We start from the raw sequence: 19,748 nt of genomic DNA on the forward strand, positions 1-19,748 counted from the left end.
TAGGTAACAACATTGCTGTGTGGTGTTGGGAAAGACAGTTAATATGTCGTCGCTAGGTAACAACATTGCTGTGTAGTGTTGGGAAAGACAGTTAATATGTCGTCGCTAGGTAACAACATTGCTGTGTAGTGTTGGGAAAGACAGTTAATATAAGGTGGCTAGGTAACAACATTGCTGTGTAGTGTTGGGAAAGACAGCTAATATGTCGTCGCTAGGTAACAACATTGCTGTGTAGTGTTGGGAAAGACAGTTAATATGATGCGGCTAGGTAACAACATTGCTGTGTTGGTGTGGCTCCGATAAGGCAGTGCAGGCTTCCTGTATGTCATCGGAGAGGGCACAGAGTTCAAGGTGCAGTGGGCAAAGGTCGCAGGGGGTCAAGGGTTAGGGTGCAGAAGTGAGGGGATTTATGGGGTCAAAAGAGTGGGTAAGGTTGGAAGCCGGCACCAGGCCCCCCCCATGCTGCACGAAGACTTAATGTCAATGTGGGTTTCCTTTTGACCAATCAGATAACGTCATGGATTAGGTGTTACTGTAAGTAATAGTGTGATATAGGCCTACTGTACATCATGGTGTTATAATAGTAGACCATGAAAGTGGAACAGCCCAGAGGTTATGGGCATGACTAGGACCAAGTAGTGCACTATGGCATAAGAGGGTGCATTTGGGACAAAGGCCGTGCTTGCTTCTCTAGATGAGCAAGAGAACCATGTTGCCCCAGGACAGCATGTCTACCTTCTCTCTCTCTAGCCAGGAGTTACTCAATCAACCCCCCATCTCTCTCTACCCAGGAGTTACTCAATCAACCCCCCATCTCTCTCTAGCCAGGAGTTACTCAATCAACCCCCCATCTCTCTCTAGCCAGGAGTTACTCAATCAACCCCCCATCTCTCTCTAGCCAGGAGTTACTCAATCAACCCCCATCTCTCTCTAGCCAGGAGTTACTCAATCAACCCCCATCTCTCTCTAGCCAGGAGTTACTCAATCAACCCCCCATCTCTCTCTACCCAGGAGTTACTTATTAACCAACCCCCATTTTGTCACTCCTGCTCCCACATTGTCACCCTGCTCCCACATTGTCACCCTGCTCCCACTTTGTCACCCTGCTCCCATTTTGTCACCCCCCATGCTCCCACTTTGTCACCCTGCTCCCACATTGTCACCCTGCTCCCACTTTGTCACCCTGCTCCCACTTTGTCACCCCCATGCTCCCACATTGTCACCCTGCTCCCACATTGTCACCCTGCTCCCACATTGTCACCCTCTCTCTCTACCTCCCACATTGTCACCCTGCTCCCACTTTGTCACCCTGCTCCCACTTTGTCACCCTGCTCCCACATTGTCACCCTGCTCCCACATTGTCACCCTGCTCCCACTTTGTCACCCTGCTCCCATTTTGTCACCCTGCTCCCACATTGTCACCCTGCTCCCACATTGTCACCCTGCTCCCACTTTGTCACCCTGCTCCCACTTTGTCACCCTGCTCCCACATTGTCACCCTGCTCCCACTTTGTCACCCTGCTCCCACATTGTCACCCTGCTCCCACATTGTCACCCTGCTCCCACTTTGTCACCCTGCTCCCACTTTGTCACCCTGCTCCCACTTTGTCACCCTGCTCCCACATTGTCACGCGCATCAGCGATATTGGACTCACCTGGACTCAGTCAGTCACCTGTTTATTTACCTCCCCTATTGGTGTCAGTTCCCCTCCGCTCTGTTCCCCGTCTGCTGCATTGTTTGTCATGTGTCCGTGTTACCCGTGTTCTGACGCTGTTCCTGTCTGTTCCCCACATTGTCACCCTGCTCCCAATATCACCCTGCTCCCACTTTGTCAGCTCTTTGTCACCCTGCTCAATTCTTTATGTTTGAAAGTCTGTTTTGAGTGTAATATACATTATTTGATGAGTGTGACACAAAACAACAACAACAACAAGTCATTGTATTTCAATGTACTCCTTATTACCACTTAAATGCATGTCCAATATTTTGATTCACCGTAAGTAAAATGTGAGACATCCTAAATTGGAGTCACTGCAGATTTTGCAATGACCTTATTGAAATAGACCCGAGGACAGACTGAAAGAGAGAGATTCTCTAACTCCGACCGTTTGAGAAGAAGCTCGGCCATGTGACTTGGCCAGGTGTGTCACCCTGTGTTTGTCACCCTGTCCCACTTTGTCACCCTGTGTTTGTCACCCTGTGTGTGTGTGTGTGTGTGTGTGTGTGTGTGTGTCACCTGTTTATTTACCTCCCCTATTGGTGTGTGTCCGTGTGTTCCCCGTGTGTGTTGTTTGTCATGTGTCCGTGTTAAAGTTCAGCTCTTTCCTCTGCTGCAAAACAAACAGCTGAAACCTTTATTTTGAAAGTCTGTTTTGCGTTAGGTGTCACTATTTGAAACACCCATAAAACACCACATTGTATTTCAGACCATACCACTAAATGCTGTCCAGACAGGAAATGAATTAATACCACAGATGAAACACCACGCAGACCATATAGCTCAGACAAACAGCTGAAATGAATTAATACCACATAAAACACCACGCAGACCATATAGCTCAGACAGGAAATGAATTAATACCACATGAAACACCACGCAGACCATATAGCTCAGACAGGAAATGAATTAACACCACATGAAACACAACGCAGACCATATAGCTCAGACAGGAAATGAATTAATACCACATGAAACACCACGCAGACCATATAGCTCAGACAGGAAATGAATTAACACCACATGAAACACCACGCAGACCATATAGCTCAGACAGGAAATGAATTAATACCACATGGAACACAACGCAGACCATATAGCTCAGACAGGAAATGAATTAATACCACATGGAACACAACGCAGACCATATAGCTCAGACAGGAAATGAATTAATACCACATGGAACACAACGCAGACCATATAGCTCAGACAGGAAATGAATTAATACCACATGAAACACATATACTGCTAACATATGGAACTTTACTATATTTAAAGGGGAGACAGATCTTTTAATCTTTTAATATCCCAGAAGGGAATGTAACGATTTTAAAAAAAATGTGATAATTGCAGGAATTTCCTATTTATACGAGAAGGAGACAGTTTGGACCTGACACAGATTGTGTGCTTCAGTCTAAACGCACTGCCAAAAGTAGGCCTGGTCACTGTCAGACACTTCACTGCAAAGTATAAACAAACCGCCCCATTTACTGTATTCTAGGAAGACAAATCCCACCACTGATATCCCAGCAGTCCTTCTGTCTTTAATCTCCTGATTCACAGACTTGTCCAAATAGTATGAAGAGAACAGATGACTGCAACAAGACAGCATTTACTCCTAACACAGAGCATTACTGCATTACAGGTGAATGCGGATTAGGATTTACTCATAATATAAAGTGTTACTGCATTACAGGAATATATAATATCACTCTGTTGATCTTAGAGAAAGGGGGGGGGTATCAGTCTTTCATTGTATCTTTAGTTTTTCATTTAATGCAAACGACAAAAACAAATGATAGTTTAACTGTATTTTTCCAGCCTGACAAATGACACTGTTCGTGCCGGAAGAGAGGAATCCGGTATCATATCAGTCCTTCTCTTGATAATTCCAGGAATTCCTACGTACTGACCTGAGGAGAAATAGGAGGGGCGTTGTTTTGACTTATACATAGTGTCTGCTTCTTTCTAAACAGACATATTGCACTGTTGATATAATTAGAGAAGGGGGGTGGCATGATTTTCTAAAACCTTTATTTAACTTATTTTCAATGACGGCCTAGGAACAGTGGGTTAACTGCCTGTTCAGGGGCAGAACGACAGATTTGTACCTTGTCAGCTCGGGGGTTTGAACTTGAAACCTTCCGGTTACTAGTCCAACACTCTAACCACTAGGCTACCCTACCACCTCTACACTCTAACCACTAGACTACCCTGCCACCTCTACACTCTAACCACTATGCTACCCTGCCGCCCCTACACTCTAACCACTAGGCTACCCTGCCACCTCTACACTCTAACCACTAGGCTACCCTGCCACCTCTACACTCTAACCACTAGGCTACCCTGCCACCTCTACACTCTAACCACTAGGCTACCGTGCCACCTCTACACTCTAACCACTAGGCTACCCTGCCACCTCTACACTCTAACCACTAGGCTACCCTGCCACCTCTACACTCTAACCACTAGGCTACCCTGCCTCCTCTACACTCTAACCACTAGGCTACCCTGCCACCTCTACACTCTAACCACTAGGCTACCCTGCCTCCTCTACACTCTAACCACTAGGCTACCCTGCCTCCTCTACACTCTAACCACTAGGCTACCGTGCCACCTCTACACTCTAACCACTAGGCTACCCTGCCACCTCTACACTCTAACCACTAGGCTACCCTGCCGCCTCTACACTCTAACCACTAGGCTACCCTGCCTCCTCTACACTCTAACCACTAGGCTACCCTGCCGCTCCTACGCTCTAACCACTAGACTACCCTGCCGCCTCTACACTCTAACCACTAGGCCACCCTACCTCTACACTCTAACCACTAGGCTACCCTACCACCTCTACACTCTAACCACTAGGGTACCCTGCCACCTCTACACTCTAACCACTAGGCTACCCTGCCGCCTCTACACTCTAACCACTAGGCTACCCTACCACCTCTACACTCTAACCACTAGGCTACCCTGCCACCTCTACACTCTAACCACTAGGCTACCCTGCCGCCTCTACACTCTAACCACTAGGCTACCCTACCACCTCTACACTCTAACCACTAGGCTACCCTGCCTCCTCTACACTCTAACCACTAGGCTACCCTGCCACCTCTACACTCTAACCACTAGACTACCCTGCCACCTCTACACTCTAACCACTAGGCTACCCTGCCCCCTCTACACTCTAACCACTAGACTACCCTGCCGCCTCTACACTCTAACCACTAGGCTACCCTGCCACCTCTACACTCTAACCACTAGGCTACCCTGCCGCCTCTACACTCTAACCACTAGGCTACCCTGCCACCTCTACACTCTAACCACTAGGCTACCCTGCCACCTCTACACTCTAACCACTAGGCTACCCTGCCGCCTCTACACTCTAACCACTAGGCTACCCTGCCACCTCTACACTCTAACCACTAGGCTACCCTGCCGCCTCTACACTCTAACCACTAGGCTACCCTGCCACCTCTACACTCTAACCACTAGGCTACCCTGCCGCCTCTACACTCTAACCACTAGGCTACCCTGCCACCTCTACACTCTAACCACTAGGCTACCCTGCCGCCTCTACACTCTAACCACTAGGCTACCCTGCCACCTCTACACTCTAACCACTAGGCTACCCTGCCGCCTCTACACTCTAACCACTAGGCTACCCTGCCACCTCTACACTCTAACCACTAGGCTACCCTGCCACCTCTACACTCTAACCACTAGGCTACCCTGCCGCCTCTACACTCTAACCACTAGGCTACCCTGCCGCCTCTACACTCTAACCACTAGACTACCCTACCACCTCTACACTCTAACCACTAGGCTACCCTGCCACCTCTACACTCTAACCACTAGGCTACCCTGCCACCTCTACACTCTAACCACTAGGCTACCCTGCCTCCTCTACACTCTAACCACTAGGCTACCCTGCCGCCTCTACACTCTAACCACTAGGCTACCCTGCCACCTCTACACTCTAACCACTACACTCTAACCACTAGGCTACCCTGCCCCCTCTACACTCTAACCACTAGGCTACCCTGCCGCCTCTACACTCTAACCACTAGGCTACCCTACCACCTCTACACTCTAACCACTAGGCTACCCTGCCACCTCTACACTCTAACCACTAGGCTACCCTGTCACCCCTGATGAGGTTCTATGTACTGGTTCAAGGAATACGGTGGAGAATTTGACTTATACTTCCCCATTCTAGTTAGAGGAGATTCAGAACCATACCTGACGGGTAAACATGTAAAACAGTCAGAAGCTGACAGTATGGGCATCCCAAATGGCACCCTGTTCTCTATTTAATGCACTACTTTAGGTGTGTACAAAAGTAGTGTACTAAGTAGGGAATAAAGTGCCATTTTAGGATGCATTCCGTGTCTGCAGGTTGTGTGTATTCTGTCCCAGATCGACAAGGGTCCTTATCAGTGTGGTCAGGCGGCCAGCCAAATGCCTGAACAGAAATGGGTCAAAGATCATACCAGGAAGAGAGACAGCATATGAAGTGTTGACATCAATACATTACTAGTTGTGTTGGCATCAATACATTACTAGTTGTGTTGACATCAATACATTACTAGTTGTGTTGGCATCAATACATTACTAGTTGTGTTGACATCAATACGTTACTAGTTGTGTTGACATCAATACATTACTAGTTGTGTTAATATCAATACATTACTAGTTGTGTTGACATCAATACATTACTAGTTGTGTTGACATCAATACATTACTAGTTGTGTTGACATCAATACATTACTAGTTGTGTTAATATCAATACATTATTAGTTGTGTTGACATCAATACATTATTAGTTGTGTTGACATCAATACATTACTAGTTGTGTTGACATCAATACATTACTAGTTGTGTTAATATCAATACATTATTAGTTGTGTTGACATCAATACATTACTAGTTGTGTTGACATCAATACATTACTAGTTGTGTTGGCATCAATACGTTACTAGTTGTGTTGACATCAATACATCTTATACCCATAAATAAAGTTTAATTGAGGAGTTCTGGACTATCATATATTAATGTAAGCAGGAAGCCCCATTGAGATCAGAAGCCCCATTGAGGTCAGAAGCCCCATTGAGGTCAGAAGCCCCATTGAGGTCAGAAGCCCCATTGAGGTCAGAAGCACCATTGAGGTCAGAAGCCCCATTGAGGTCAGAAGAGCTCTTTCCCTAGGGGAGGTTGAGAAAACATTCTCTTTCCCAGAAACTGTGTAAGTAGGGTGGTACTGGGCCTTAGTTGGTAGTATCAGCATGATAATGACAGTCCAATAAGGTATCAGCATGATAATGACAGTCCAATAAGGTATCAGCATGATAATGACTGACCAATGAGGTATCAGCATAATAACGACTGTCCAATAAGGTATCAGCATGATAATGACTGACCAATGAGGTAAAACCTACACTCGATCCCTCCGATGTCAACAATTACAGACCAGTATCCCTTCTTTCTTTTCTCTCCAAAACTCTTGAACGTGCCGTCCTTGGCCAGCTCTCCCGCTATCTCTCTCTGAATGACCTTCTTGATCCAAATCAGTCAGGATTCAAGACTAGTCATTCAACTGAGACTGCTCTCCTCTGTATCACGGAGGCGCTCCGCACTGCTAAAGCTAACTCTCTCTCCTCTGCTCTCATCCTTCTAGATCTATCTGCTGCCTTCGATACTGTGAACCATCAGATCCTCCTCTCCACCCTCTCCGAGTTGGGCATCTCCGGCGCGGCCCACGCTTGGATTGCGTCCTACCTGACAGGTCGCTCCTACCAGGTGGCGTGGCGAGAATCTGTCTCCTCACCACGCGCTCTCACCACTGGTGTCCCCCAGGGCTCTGTTCTAGGCCCTCTCCTATTCTCGCTATACACCAAGTCACTTGGCTCTGTCATAACCTCACATGGTCTCTCCTATCATTGCTATGCAGACGACACACAACTAATCTTCTCCTTTCCCCCTTCTGATGACCAGGTGGCGAATCGCATCTCTGCATGTCTGGCAGACATATCAGTGTGGATGACGGATCACCACCTCAAGCTGAACCTCGGCAAGACGGAGCTGCTCTTCCTCCCGGGGAAGGACTGCCCGTTCCATGATCTCTCCATCACGGTTGACAACTCCATTGTGTCCTCCTCCCAGAGCGCTAAGAACCTTGGTGTGATCCTGGACAACACCCTGTCGTTCTCAACCAACATCAAGGCGGTGGCCCGTTCCTGTAGGTTCATGCTCTACAACATTCGCAGAGTACGACCCTGCCTCACACAGGAAGCGGCGCAGGTCCTAATCCAGGCACTTGTCATCTCCCGTCTGGATTACTGCAACTCGCTGTTGGCTGGGCTCCCTGCCTGTGCCATTAAACCCCTTCAACTCATCCAGAACGCCGCAGCCCGTCTGGTGTTCAACCTTCCCAAGTTCTCTCACGTCACCCCGCTCCTCCGTTCTCTCCACTGGCTTCCAGTTGAAGCTCGCATCCGCTACAAGACCATGGTGCTTGCCTACGGAGCTGTGAGGGGAACGGCACCTCAGTACCTCCAGGCTCTGATCAGGCCCTACACCCAAACAAGGGCACTGCGTTCATCCACCTCTGGCCTGCTCGCCTCCCTACCACTGAGGAAGTACAGCTCCCGCTCAGCCCAGTCAAAACTGTTCGCTGCTCTGGCCCCCCAATGGTGGAACAAACACCCTCACGACGCCAGGACAGCGGAGTCAATCACCACCTTCCGGAGACACCTGAAACCCCACCTCTTTAAGGAATACCTAGGATAGGATAAGTATTCCCCCCCTTTAAGATTTAGATGCACTATCGTAAAGTGACTGTTCCACTGGATGTCATAAGGTGAATGCACCAATTTGTAAGTCGCTCTGGATAAGAGCGTCTGCTAAATGACTTAAATGTAATGTAAATGTAATAATGACTGTCCAATAAGGTATGTGTTCACAGTGTTTGTGGTTATGAGGACACTGGAGAGGGAGGAACAACGCTGTTACCAAAAATAGGAGGAGGAAGAGAACAGATGTTCATGGGTTGTGTCTGAAATGGCACGCAATCCCTTGCAGTATGTAGTGCACTACTTTTGACCAGAACCCTATGGGACCCTATCCCCTATGTAGTACACTACTTTTGACCGGCGCCTATGGGACCCTATCCCCTATGTAGTGCACTACTTTTGACCAGAACCCTATGGGACCCTATCCCCTATGTAGTACACTACTTTTGACCGGCGCCTATCGGAATAGGCTGCCATTGTGGATTCAGACTCTTGTCTGTTGCCTGAAAATGACAGTTAGGACTTTGCTTCTGCAAACAAACCGAGAAACTTCCCTAACATCTGCACTTGTGGTTTCTGTGCTATGTACCTTCTTCTTCTTTAGTCTGTGCTTATGTACCTTCTTCTTCTTTAGTCTGTGCTATGTACCTTCTTCTTCTTTAGTCTGTGCTATGTACCTTCTTCTTCTTTAGTCTGTGCTTATGTACCTTCATCTTCTTTAATCTGTGCTATGTACCTTCATCTTCTTTAATCTGTGCTATGTACCTTCTTCTTTAGTCTGTGCTATGTACCTTCTAAAAACACACTATTCTTCCTCCTTAGTCTGTTTCACCCCCACCAACAATCCTTAGTCTGTTCCACCCCCACCAACAGTCCTTTGTCTCTGTTCCACCCCCACCAACACACCTTAGTCTGTTTCACCCCCACCAACAGTCCTTTGTCTCTGTTTCACCCCCACCAACAGTCCTTCGTCTCTGTTCCACCCCCACCAAAAATCATTTGTCTCTGTTTCACCCCCACCAACAGTCCTTTGTCTCTGTTCCACCCCCACCAACAGTCCTTTGTCTCTGTTTCACCCCCACCAACAATCCTTAGTCTGTTTCACCCCCACCAACAATCCTTAGTCTGTTTCACCCCCACCAACAGACCTTTGTCTCTGTTCCACCCCCACCAACAGTCCTTCGTCTCTGTTTCACCCCCACCAACAGTCCTTTGTCTCTGTTTCACCCCCACCAACAATCCTTAGTCTGTTTCACCCCCACCAACAGTCCTTTGTCTCTGTTTCACCCCCACCAACAGTCCTTTGTCTCTGTTCCACCCCCACCAACAGTCCTTTGTCTCTGTTCCACCCCCACCAACAGTCCTTTGTCTCTGTTCCACCCCCACCAACAGTCCTTTGTCTCTGTTTCACCTCCACCAACAACCTGCTAAAATATAAGTTGCAAAATAATGTAAGCTTTATTTGGAATGCAATGCAACATCAGTAAATCTGACTAGACAAATGATGAATGGTTAACTACTATTGTTGATGGCTATAATATACCAGCAGTACAATCCACAGGTGGTCTATGGCCAAGCCTCCCTGGTTATAACATGAGTTATTATGGCCAAGCCTCCCTGGTTATAACATGAGTTGTTATGGCCAAGCCTCCCTGGTTATAACATGAGTTATTATAGCCAAGCCTCCCTGGTTATAACATGAGTTATTATAGCCAAGCCTCCCTGGTTATAACATGAGTTGTTATAGCCAAGCCTCCCTGGTTATAACATGAGTTATTATGGCCAAGTCTCCCTGGTTTGATCATATTCACAAGGACAGCTAAAGGTTGTAGTCAGTGGGTGAGTCGGTCAGGGCGGTGAGTTGATCAGAGAGGTGAGTGGGTGAGTCGGTCAGGGCAGTGACTCGGTCAGGGCGGTGAGTGGGTGAGTCGGTCAGGGCGGTGAGTGGGTGAGTCGGTCAGGGCGGTGAGTGGGTGAGTCGGTCAGGGCGGTGAGTGGGTGAGTCGGTCAGGGCGGTGAGTGGGTCAGAGAGGTGAGTGGGTGAGTTGATCAGGGCGGTGAGTCGGTCAGAGAGGTGAGTGGGTGAGTTGATCAGGGCGGTGAGTGGGTGAGTCGGTCAGGGCGGTGAGTTGATCAGAGCGGTGAGTGGGTGAGTTGATCAGAGCGGTGAGTGGGTGAGTCGGTCAGGGCGGTGAGTGGGTGAGTGGGTGAGTCGGTCAGGGCGGTGAGTGGGTGAGTGGGTGAGTCGGTCAGGGCGGTGGGTGGGTGAGTCGGTCAGGGCGGTGAGTGGGTGAGTGGGTGAGTCGGTCAGGGCGGTGAGTGGGTGAGTGGGTGAGTCGGTCAGGGCGGTGGGTGGGTGAGTCGGTCAGGGCGGTGAGTGGGTGAGTCGGTCAGGGCGGTGAGTCGGTCAGGGCAGTGAGTCAGTAAGGGCGGTGAGTCGGTCAGGGTGATTAGTGAGTGAGTCGGTCAGAGCGGTGAGTTGATCAGAGCGGTGAGTCGGTCAGGGTGGTGAGTGGGTGAGTCGGTCAGGCGGTGAGTTGGTCAGGGCGGTGAGTGGGTCAGGGCAGTGAGTCAGTAAGGGCGGTGAGTCGGTCAGGACTGTGAGTCGGTCAGGGCGGTGAGTCGGTCAGGGCAGTGAGTCAGTAAGGGCGGTGAGTCGGTCAGGGCGATTAGTGAGTGAGTCGGTCAGAGCGGTGAGTTGATCAGAGCGGTGAGTCGGTCAGGGTGGTGAGTGGGTGAGTCGGTCAGGGCGGTGAGTGGGTGAGTCGGTCAGGCGGTGAGTTGGTCAGGGCGGTGAGTGGGTCAGGGCAGTGAGTCAGTAAGGGCGGTGAGTCGGTCAGGACTGTGAGTCGGTCAGGACGGTGAGTCGGTCAGGACTGTGAGTCGGTCAGGACTGTGAGTCGGTCAGGACGGTGAGTGGGTCAGGACGGTGAGTGGGTCAGGACGGTGAGTGGGTCAGGACGGTGAGTCGGTCAGGACGGTGAGTGGGTTAGGACTGTGAGTGGGTTAGGACTGTGAGTCAGTCAGGGCGGTGAGTGGGTCAGGACGGTGAGTCGGTCAGGGCGGTGAGTGGGTCAGGACGGTGAGTGGGTCAGAACGGTGAGTCGGTCAGGACGGTGAGTGGGTCAGGGACTGAGTGGGTCAGGGCGGTGAGTGGATCAGAGCGGTGAGTGGGTGAGTCGGTCAGAGCAGTGAGTTGATCAGAGCGGTGAGTGGGTGAGTTGATCAGAGCAGTGAGTGGGTGAGTCGGTCAGGGCGATTAGTGAGTGAGTCGGTCAGGGCGGTGAGTGGGTAAGTCGGTCAGGGCGGTGAGTCGGTCAGGGCAGTGAGTCAGTAAGGGCGGTGAGTCGGTCAGGGCGATTAGTGAGTGAGTCGGTCAGAGCGGTGAGTTGATCAGAGCGGTGAGTCGGTCAGGGTGGTGAGTGGGTGAGTCGGTCAGGGCGGTGAGTGGGTGAGTCGGTCAGGCGGTGAGTTGGTCAGGGCGGTGAGTGGGTCAGGGCAGTGAGTCAGTAAGGGCGGTGAGTCGGTCAGGACGGTGGAGTCGGTCAGGACTGTGAGTCGGTCAGGACGGTGAGTCGGTCAGGACTGTGAGTCGGTCAGGACTGTGAGTCGGTCAGGACGGTGAGTGGGTCAGGACGGTGAGTGGGTCAGGACGGTGAGTGGGTCAGGACGGTGAGTCGGTCAGGACGGTGAGTGGGTTAGGACTGTGAGTGGGTTAGGACTGTGAGTCAGTCAGGGCGGTGAGTGGGTCAGGACGGTGAGTCGGTCAGGGCGGTGAGTGGGTCAGGACGGTGAGTGGGTCAGAACGGTGAGTCAGTCAGGACGGTGAGTGGGTCAGGGACTGAGTGGGTCAGGAAGGTGAGTCGGTCAGGACGGTGAGTGGGTCAGGATGGTGAGTGGGTCAGGACGGTGAGTGGGTCAGGACGATGAGTGGGTGAGTCGGTCAGGACGGTGAGTGGGTCAGGACGGAAGAAGAGAGAGAGGAGAGAGAGAGAGAGGAGAGGAGAGGAGAGGGGAGAGGAGAGGAGGGGGGGAGGGAGAGGAGAGGAGAGAGGGAGAGGGAGGAGGGAGGGGAGGAGGAGAGGGGAGGAGAGAGGAGGGGAGGAGAGGGGAGAGGAGGGTAGGGGGAGGGGAGAGGAGAGGAGAGGAGGAGAGGGGGGAGGGGGGAGGGGAGGAGAGGAGAGGAGGGGAGGGGAGAGGAGAGGAGAGGAGGAGGGGAGGGTAGGGGAGGGTAGAAGAGGGGAGGAGAGGGGAGGGGAGGAGGAGGGGGGAGAGGAGAGGAGAGGAGAGGAGGGGAGGGGAGAAGAGAAGAGAAGAGAAGAGAAGGGGAGGGGAGAAGAGGGGGGAGAGGAGAGGAGAGGGGGAGAGGAGGGAGAGGAGGGGAGGGAGGAGAGGGGAGGGAGAGGGAGGAGAGGGAGGGTAGGGGAGGGAGAGAGGGAGAGGAGAGGAGGAGGGGGAGGGGAGGAGGGAGGGAGGGGAGAGGGGGGGGAGGGGGGGAGGGAGAGGAGAGGAGAGGAGAGGAGAGGAGAGGAGAGGAGAGGAGAGGAGAGGAGAGGAGGGCTGCAGAGTCTCTAGCCCAATGGTCACGCCAGCCTGGTCACAAATCTTTTTGTGCTGTTTGGCACCAACTCTTGCAGACCTCTATGGGTCATTGTCTCAGTGAAGGCATGACAGCACAAATAGATCTGGAACCAGAAGGGTTTCTACTCTCCTACAGACCACTATGAGCCATAAGCCCTCTTCTTCGATGGTCACAGGCCCTACAGGAAAAACAGATGGAGGAGATATCCAGTATAACACTGACACGGTCAATTCTAACACGAGATTGGGTTCCTGGACCTAGTATTTTACCACAGGTTAGAATGTTACGTTCCAAACCATATCACTATATTTCTGCTGGCTAACTACCCCCCCCCCCCGCCCTCCCTCTCCCTCAGACTGCTAAGCTGGGTTTAGAGTTAACAGAACTAACCTGGGTTTAGAGTTAACAGAACTAACCTGGGTTTAGAGTTAACAGAACTAAACTGGGTTTAGAGTTAACAGAACTAACCTGGGTTTAGAGTTAACAGAACTAAACTGGGTTTAGAGTTAACAGAACTAAACTAAACTGGGTTTAGAGTTAACAGAACAGAACTAACCTGGGTTTAGAGTTAACAGAACTAAACTGGGTTTAGAGTTAACAGAACTAAGCTGGGTTTAGAGTAAACAGAACTAAACTGGTTTAGAGTTAACAGAACTAAACTGGGTTTAGAGTTAACAGAACTAACCTTGGTTTAGAGTTAAACTGGGTTTAGAGTTAACAGAACTAAACTGGGTTTAGAGTTAACAGAACTAAACTGGGTTTAGAGTTAACAGAACTAAGCTGGGTTTAGAGTTAACAGAACTAAACTGGGTTTAGAGTTAACAGAACTAAGCTGGGTTTATAGTTAACAGAACTAAACTGGGTTTAGAGTTTTAACATAACTAATTGTCACATACACATGGTTAGCAGATGTTAATGCGAGTGTAGCGAAATTCTTGTGCTTCTCGTACCGACAATACAGTAATATCCAATGAGTAATCTAAACAAAACATTTCACAGCAATTACTTTATACACACAAGTGTAAAGGAATGAATAAGAATATGTACATAAAGATATATGAATGAGTGATGGTACAGAACGGCATAGGCAAGATACAGTAGATGGTATAGAGTACAGTATAAACATATGAGATGAGTAATGTAGGGTATGTAAACATTATATGAAGTGGCATTGTTTAAAGTGGCTAGTGATACATGTATTACATAAAGATGGCAAGATGCAGTAGATGGTATAGAGTACAGTATATATATATGAGATGAGTAATGTAGGGTATGTAAACATTATATGAAGTGGCATTGTTTAAAGTGGCTAGTGATACATTTATTACATCAATTTTTCCATTATTAAAGTGGCTAGAGGTTTGAGTCAGTATGCTGACAGCAGCCACTCAATGTTAGTGGTGGCTGTTTAACAGTCTGATGGCCTTGAGATAGAAGCTGTTTTTCAGTCTCTCTCATTTGCACATCTGTAGAACACTGTATATATACATAATATGACTTTTGGAACGTCTGGGAATGTTCAACTTTTTTATTGTTTGTTTCTCTTTTGTTTATTATCTATTTCACTTGCTTTGGCAATGTTAAACATATGTTTCCCCCATGCCAATAAAGCCCCTTGAATTGAATTGAATTTAGAGATAGAGACAAAGAGAAAGTGAGATGGAGAGAGGGAGAGTCGAAAGATGTGCGGTTAAAATTGGCAAAAAATACACACATTTCTTCACACAGGGTTGTGGGGTGAGACAGGGATGCAGCTTAAGCCCCACCCTCTTCAACATATATATATCAACGAATTGGCGCGGGCACTAGAAAAGTCTGCAGCACCCGGCCTCACCCTACTAGAATCCGAAGTCAAATGTCTGCTGTTTGCTGATGATCTGGTGCTTCTGTCACCAACCAAGGAGGGCCTACAGCAGCACCTAGATCTTCTGCACAGATTCTGTCAGACCTGGGCCCTGACAGTAAATCTCAGTAAGACCAAAATAATGGTTTTCCAAAAAAGGTCCAGTCACCAGGACCACAAATACAAATTCCATCTAGACACTGTTGCCCTAGAGCACACAAAAAACTATACATACCTTGGCCTAAACATCAGCGCCACAGGTAACTTCCACAAAGCTGTGAACGATCTGAGAGACAAGGCAAGAAGGGCATTCTATGCCATCAAAAGGAACATAAATTTCAACATACCACTTAGGATCTGACTAAAAACACTTGAATCAGTCATAGAGCCCATTGCCCTTTATGGTTGTACGGTCTGGGGTCCGCTCACCAACCAAGACTTCACAAAATGGGACAAACACCCAAATTGAGACTCTGCACGCAGAATTCTGCGAAAATATCCTCACTGTACAACGTAGAACACCAAATAATGCATGCAGAGCAGAATTAGTCTGATACCCACTAATTATCAAAATCCAGAAAAGAGCCGTTAAATTCTACAACCACCTAAAAGGAAGCGATTCCCAAACCTTCCATAACAAAGCCATCACCTACAGAGAGATGAACCTGGAGGAGAGTCCCCTAAGCAAGCTGGTCCTGGGGCTCTGTTCACAAACACAAACACACCCTACAGAGCCCCGGGACAGCAGCACAATTAGACCCAACCAAATCATGAGAAAACAAAAAGATAATTACTTAACACATTGGAAAGAATTAACCAAAAAACAGAGCAAACTAGAATGCTATTTGGCCCTAAACAGAGAGTACACAGCGGCAGAATACCTGACCACTGTGACTGACCCAAACTTAAGGAAAGCTTTGACTATGTACAGACTCAGTGAGCATAGCCTTGCTATTGAGAAAGGCCGCCGTAGGCAGACATGGCTCTCAAGAGAAGACAGGCTATGTGCTCACTGCCCACAAAATGAGGTGGAAACTGAGCTGCACTTCCTAACCTCCTGCCCAATGTATGACCATATTAGAGAGACATATTTCCCTCAGACTACACAGATCCACAAAGAATTTGAAAACAAATCCAATTTTGAAAAACTCCCATATCTACTGGGTGAAATTCCACAGTGTGCCATCACAGCAGCAAGATTTGTGACCTGTTGCCACGAGAAAAGGGCAACCAGTGAAGAACAAACACCATTGTAAATACAACCCATATTTATGCTTATTTATTTTATCTTGTGTCCTTTAACCATCTGTACATAGTTAAAACACTGTATATATATATATATATATATATATATATATATATATATATATATAATATGACATTTGTAATGTCTTTACTGTTTTGAAACTGTTGTATGTGTAATGTTTACTGTTAATTTTTGTTGTTTTTCACTTTATATATTCACTTTGTATGTTGTCTACCTCACTTGCTTTGGCAATGTTAACACATGTTTCCCATGCCAATAAAGCCCTTGAATTGAATTGAATCAAAATTGAGAGAGACAGAGAGAGAGACAGAGAGAGAGACAGAGAGAGATGGAGAGAGAGAGACAGAGAGGGAGAGCGAGAGAGAGAGAGACAGAGAGGGAGAGCGAGAGAGACTAATTGGTTGTCTGGCTAAAAAGGAATGACCAGTAAAATCCAGCTAATAGTGTGGGAGACAGAACATTGTGTTAAGTCATCACTCTGGCAGGAAGTTATTAGACAAACAAGAGCCACAAGAGCTGGTAAACAACAGCCTCACTCTGTCTTCAATGAATCGAAAGCACCCCGGGGCTAATAACACTGGGTTAGCACTGGAATGGGCTGACGATGGAGTGTGTGAACGTGTGTGTGTGTGTGTGTGTGTGTGTGTGTGTGTGTGTGTGTGTGTGTGTGTGTGTGTGTGTGTGTGTGTGTGTGTGTGTGTGTGTGTGTGTGTGTGTGTGTGTGTGTGTGTGTGTGTGTGTGTGTGTGTGTGTGTGTGTGTGTGTGTGTGTGTGTGTGTGTGTGTGTGTGTGTGTGTGTGTGTGCGTGTGTGTGACGAATAACATTACTTACCCAACCAGTCACTGAGGGTAGGAAACATTAGGAACACTTTCCTAATATTGAGTTGCATAGACTCTACAAGGTGTTGAAAGAGTTCCACAGGGATGCTGGCCCCATGTTGACTCTACAAGGTGTGGAAAGAGTTCCACAGGGATGCTGGCCCATGTTGACTCTACAAGGTGTGGAAAGTGTTCCACAGGGATGCTGGCCCCATGTTGACTCTACAAGGTGTGGAAAGTGTTCCACAGGGATGCTGGCCCCATGTTGACTCTACAAGGTGTGGAAAGTGTTCCACAGGGATGCTGGCCCCATGTTGACTCTACAAGGTGTGGAAAGCATTCCACAGGGATGCTGGCCCATGTTGACTCTACAAGGTGTTGAAAGTGTTCCACAGGGATGCTGGCCCATGTTGACTCTACAAGGTGTGGAAAGCGTTCCACAGGGATGCTGGCCCCATGTTGACTCTACAAGGTGTGGAAAGCATTCCACAGGGATGCTGGCCCATGTTGACTCTACAAGGTGTGGAAAGCATTCCACAGGGATGCTGGCCCCATGTTGACTCTACAAGGTGTGGAAAGCGTTCCACAGGGATGCTGGCCCCATGTGGACTCTACAAGGTGTGGAAAGTGTTCCACAGGGAAGCTGGCCCATGTTGACTCTACAAGGTGTGGAAAGCATTCCACAGGGATGCTGGCCCCATGTTGACTCTACAAGGTGTGGAAAGCGTTCCACAGGGATGCTGGCCCCATGTGGACTCTACAAGGTGTGGAAAGTGTTCCACAGGGATGCTGGCCCATGTTGACTCTACAAGGTGTGGAAAGTGTTCCACAGGGATGCTGGCCCCATGTTGACTCTACAAGGTGTGGAAAGTGTTCCACATGGATGCTGGCCCATGTTGACTCTACAAGGTGTGGAAAGCGTTCCACAGGGATGCTGGCCCCATGTGGACTCTACAAGGTGTTGAAGGCGTTCCACAGGGATGCTGGCCCCATGTTGACTCTACAAGGTGTGGAAAGCATTCCACAGGGATGCTGGCCCATGTTGACTCCGGTTGACCCCCCCATGTTGACTCCACTGCTTCCCACTGGGAGGCTGGCCCATGTTGACTCCAGTTGACCCCCCCATGTTGACTCCACTGCTTCCCACAGTTGTGTGAAGGAGGCTGGATGTCCTTTGGGTGGTGAACCATTCTTGATACACACGGGAAACTGTTGAGTGTGAAAAACCAGCAGCGTTGCAGTTCTTGACACAAACCGGTGCACCTACTACCATACCCTGTTTAAATGCACTTAAATATTTGGTCTTGCCCGTTCACCCTCTGAATGGCATATTTACACAATCCATGTCTCAATTGTCTCAAGGCATAAAAAACATTCTCTAACCTTGAATGCCATGAATCTACACTGATTGAAGTGGATTTAACAAGTGACATCAATAAGGGATCGTATATTTCCCCTGGATTCACCTGGTCAGTCTGTCATGGAAACATCCTCCATTTATTCCCCTAGTCTCCCCTCCTCCTCCTCCCCCTCCTTCCTCCTTCCTCCTCCCTCCTCCTCCTCCTCCTCCTCCTCCTCCTCCTCCTCCTCCTCCTCCTCCTCCTCCTCCTCCTCCTCCTCCTCCTCCTCCTCCTCCTCCTCCTCCTCCTCCTCCTCCTCCTCCTCCTCCTCCTCCTCCTCCTTCCCTCCTCCTCCTCCTCCTTCTCCTTCCTCCTCCTCCTCCTCCTCCTCCTCCACCTCCCTCCTCCTCCTCCTCCTTCCTCCTCCTTCCTCCTCCTCCTTCTCCTCCTCCTCCTCCTCCTCCCTCCTCCACCTTCTCCTCCTCCTTCCTCCTCCTCCCTCCACCTTCTCCTCCTCCTCCTCCTCCTCCTCCTTCCTCCTCCCTCCACCTTCTCCTCCTCCTCCTCCTCCTCCTCCTCCTCCTCCTCCTTCTCCTCCTCCTCCTCCTCCTCCTTCCTCCTCCCTCCTCCTCCTCCCTCCTCCTCCTCCTCCTCCTCCTCCTCCCCTCCTCCTCCTCCTCCCTCCTCCTCCTCCTCCTCCTCCTCCTCCCTCCTCCTCCACCTTCTCCTCCTCCTCCTCCTCCTCCTCCTCCCCTCCTCCTCCTCCTCCTCCTCCTCCTCCACCTCTCCTCCTCCTACCCAAAACCAGTTATTTCACCACATCAGCATAGCTCTGTATAACTGATCTGGAACAGAACAGAAAGTAACAACAGTCAGTCCCTTATAACAAATCAATGCCAACGTCGCCATTTCAATCATGCCAACTCCTTGTCACTCGTTGTCATGCCAAACACATTTTTTGCTCCCCCTCGGGCTCGCGCGGTGGAGGAAATCTTCTTGGGCTATACTCAGCCTTGTCTCAGGGTAGTAGGTTGGTGGTCTGTTGATATCCCTCTATTGGTGTTGGGGGCTTTGCTTTCGCATATGTTGGTTGGGGTTATATCCTGCCTGTTTGGCCCTGTCCGGGGGTATCGTTGGACGCGGCCACAGTGTCCCCCTGACCCACCCCTGTCTCAGTCTTTATGCTGCTATAGTCTATGTGCCAGGGGGCTAGGGTCAGTCTGTTATATCTGGTGTATTTCTCCTGTCTTATCCGGTGTCCTGTGTGAATTTAAGTATGCTCCCTCTATTTCTCCCTCTCCTGGAGCCCTAGGATCTTGCCTCAGGACTACCAGGCCTGATGACTCCTGGCTGTTCCCAGTCCACCTGGTCGTGCTGCTGCTCCAGTTTCA

Source organism: Oncorhynchus gorbuscha, linkage group LG13 (genome assembly GCF_021184085.1).
Source record: "Oncorhynchus gorbuscha isolate QuinsamMale2020 ecotype Even-year linkage group LG13, OgorEven_v1.0, whole genome shotgun sequence".
Lineage (NCBI taxonomy): Eukaryota > Metazoa > Chordata > Actinopteri > Salmoniformes > Salmonidae > Oncorhynchus > Oncorhynchus gorbuscha.